The sequence below is a fragment of the Arachis ipaensis genome, chromosome B01 (genome assembly GCF_000816755.2).
Source record: "Arachis ipaensis cultivar K30076 chromosome B01, Araip1.1, whole genome shotgun sequence".
NCBI classification, from domain to species: domain Eukaryota; kingdom Viridiplantae; phylum Streptophyta; class Magnoliopsida; order Fabales; family Fabaceae; genus Arachis; species Arachis ipaensis.
The window spans coordinates 10,199-13,816 of NC_029785.2; positions in this window are offsets into that span (position 1 = coordinate 10,199).

The following is a 3,618-nucleotide window of genomic DNA, read 5'->3' on the forward strand; positions in this document are numbered from 1 at the left end:
TGTGGGTGAGTGAGTGAGTGAAATGCTAGTAATGCTGTGTATATATCAAGGTTGCGAGAATTGAACTTGTCAATGAACTGATAAGGTGACTAATTTACTGGTTTAATGGTCTGACCGAAATTTAACTGGTTTAATTAATTATTAAATAAAAATATATATGCAAGGAGCCTACCTTCAGACCTTCTTATTACAAGATTGTTTATTTTGTACCTCTTTATAATCCCTCTATGGTTATGGATTGTGGAGATAGGGAAAATTCTTATATTTGGCTTTACTATCCTTGACACTTTGATTTAAGATTAATTATTATAAATTGTATATATGCTCCATAAGTTCTAGTGGCTTATTGAAGTTTGATGGTTCTGATTTAACTTGAGAAGGGGTTGAATCAGGTTTGCTTAAAATTTATTTTTCAAGCTCTATTTTTGTAGAAGCAGAAAATGCAGAAGATGTTTTCGTTTAGTCTCATGTGCAGAAACAGAAAATGAAAGAAGAGAAAGAGGTCAGCATGTATTTTGGTTTGGATTTTAAGTGCAATGAATTCTACGTCCAGTATCCACCACAAATTATGGTGAAATTTTCACTATAATCCACTTATTATAATCACCAATACTGAATTACAACCTAATTCAACTAGTATCTACCACTAAGCTTTTTTCACCAAAACTCAGTAATCCACAATGCTATCTCAACTTGGAAGGAGAATCTAAACAGATTCAAACTCACCAAGTGCTAATCCAACTTGGCAAAGGGAACTAGTCATAGTTCAATAACCCAAAACACAGAAGATCAATGGTTCTTTTATGCATTTTTTTGTCTTTTCTCTCATGATTTTTTTACTCACTTTTTCAGCCTTTTTCTTAATACAAAAGATGACTCAAGATAGCCATAACAAATAAAATAAGAAATGAAGCTCCAATAGAAGAAAAAGAATGCAGCTCAAAGTTGAGATAGTGCTCTAAATTTGCTCTCTTTTTCTTGTCTTCAAATGTAGAAGTGAGACTTCTTATATATCTTCAACTTGCTTTCCAATTAGCCTCTTTCATTTCTTGTCCCAGCTGTCCGTTGGAGATGTCTCTGTTGGCATGCAGTCCTTCTTCACCTTGCACCACTAACTCTGCTGATTGAGGAATTCGTCCACCACCTCTGGTATCCTTTTGATTTGCTTTTTTCTTTGGCATGTATTTCCTTTTTCCCTCTGCTCCATTACCCCTGCTGTCCGAGGAGTTGTACCACTACCTCTTCTCCTTTGCAAGTTTGTGTTTTGCTCTCCCAAATTCGGAAATTTGCTTTGGCTGATGTTTGGGGATTATAGATGTCTTTGTGTCCTTATTGCTTTGCCAAAACCACACTGTTCTTGCTGTGTTGCTTTCTTTTTGTTCTCGCTGTCCTCCGAGTACATAGCCTTCTATTTACTGAAAGGTGCTATGTTAAAGTGCATTAGGCTTGTGCATTTACTTGAAACATTAATGAAAATTATGGAATAAACAAGCTGCATTGTTTGGTTGTGGGATGAGTAATGGGCCTGCAACAATAAAATACATTAAATAATATTGGGCTTTTAATCCAATAAATGTTTATCATCATTTCTTTGCCCAAAATCAAATTAAGCTCAACAAAGCTTCTTTTTAATTGCTTTTAAGCGTTGTTTATCAAAAACCAATAACTGGTTAATCAGTTAAAAAATCTTAACCAAATTTTAAATAATTTGTTTTTTTTTTTTCAAATGGTTTATAAATTATAACCAGTTTAAAGAAATGGTTAACCGAATTGGTAAAAATTGATTTACAAACTGATTAACCAAATCAAAATCGATTTGATGGTTTGAAATTTTAAAGTTAACTTTTCTAATATAAATATGCTATAAATTTAAATCGGTTTTATAATAAGCAAAAAAAGAATACATTAAACAAAAAACTAGTTATTTTTTAAAACCAATTTTTATTTTTAAATTAGTTTATTATTTTTATAATCGATTTTTTTTACCAAAAATAGGGAAACTCGAACCCGCGAACTCTTAAATAAGTATGGGGAGACTATACTATTTGAGCTATAACTCATTAGCTTATAACCGATTTTTTTGTTTAAAACCGTTTAGTTTATTAATCTAAACCAAATTTTTAGTTAACTAAAATTAAATTATTTTTAGTTAACTTTAACAATGTACACCCCTATTTTTAAGATAACCTATCAGAAATACTTTTCGAAATATTTATATGCAAACAAAAATATCAATATCAAAATCAATAACAATACTCTTAAGATTTAAAAGCATGAGCCAATGAGTAATAGCTCAAATGACATAGTCTCCCTATACTCAATTAAGAGGTTACGGGTTCGAGTCTCATATCTTTGGTAAAAAAAAAAATTTAAAAGCATGACAAATATAACTAAATATTACATACATATTAGGATTTTAGTGATCGAATTTTAATGTAATTTTTTATATAATAATTATGTTAAGTGTACATACAAAATAGCACAAAATTAGTCACTCAAATAGAATACATATTAAAATATAAAATACATATTAAAAATAACTTTAACAACACATGTATTTATATATAAATACTTAGTTACTGATTTTTTGTGTGCATATAGCGTTTCGATTTTTATAAACATGATTAGAAAAAGAGAGTCATTATCTTTAAAATTTTGTGGTTTTATATTAAGTGAATTTTTTTCGCTTTTTATTTTTTTTAATGGTAAAAAAAATTAAAAAAAAATTAAAAAATTATAGATTAAATTTTTTACTAAATTTTGTTTGCTTTTTCTAAATAATCATTCAAAATATTTCTACAAAAGTTCGAATCAAAATACAAGTCATTTATTAAGTGTAATAACTATTTTCTATTTATAAAAAATGATATTTTTATTTATTTTTGTTACGTTTTTTATAATTTTTTGAGACATTTTCCTATACTAATCTTTTAGGAATAATTCTATCCACATCAACCTCTTAAAAATATTTTAAGTAGTTTATCTTTTTTCAGAAGATGAAATTAATATTGCATAATTTATATAAGGGCAGTTTTGGCATTATAGTTTGTGACGAAAGAGTAATTATTTCATCCACTACCATATGATTGTAAATTGTAATTAAAGAGTAGTTATTTATTCATTTTGATCCATAATAATTACTTAGTAGCAAGAACATTTGGCTACTAGTATTTTATTATTTTATGACATTTTAATTAGATGAATCTTTCATATCACATCACATCCTTCAATAATTGAAATGAAGACCAACTTGATTATTTTAATCAACATAAGATGATGGAAATTTTTTAAGTATACTATTATATATATCGGTGTTTCAGTTATTTTTAACCGTTGATTTTAATTATAAAATATATATATAATATATATAATTAATATCAATAATTAAAAATTATTGATATATCTATATTACGGTACACTTACAAATCTTTCTAAAATGATTCCTATGTTGGGTCACAAGTTATAAAATCACACAAGAAATGAAAGTCAAATCCCAACTGTATGGTGTGCCATAGTCCCATTGCCACGTATACCTTTTCAATATTTCAGATATAATTTTTTTTTTTGAAAAAAATATTTCAGATATATAATGTTACACTTATGGTAGGTAATTGTTCT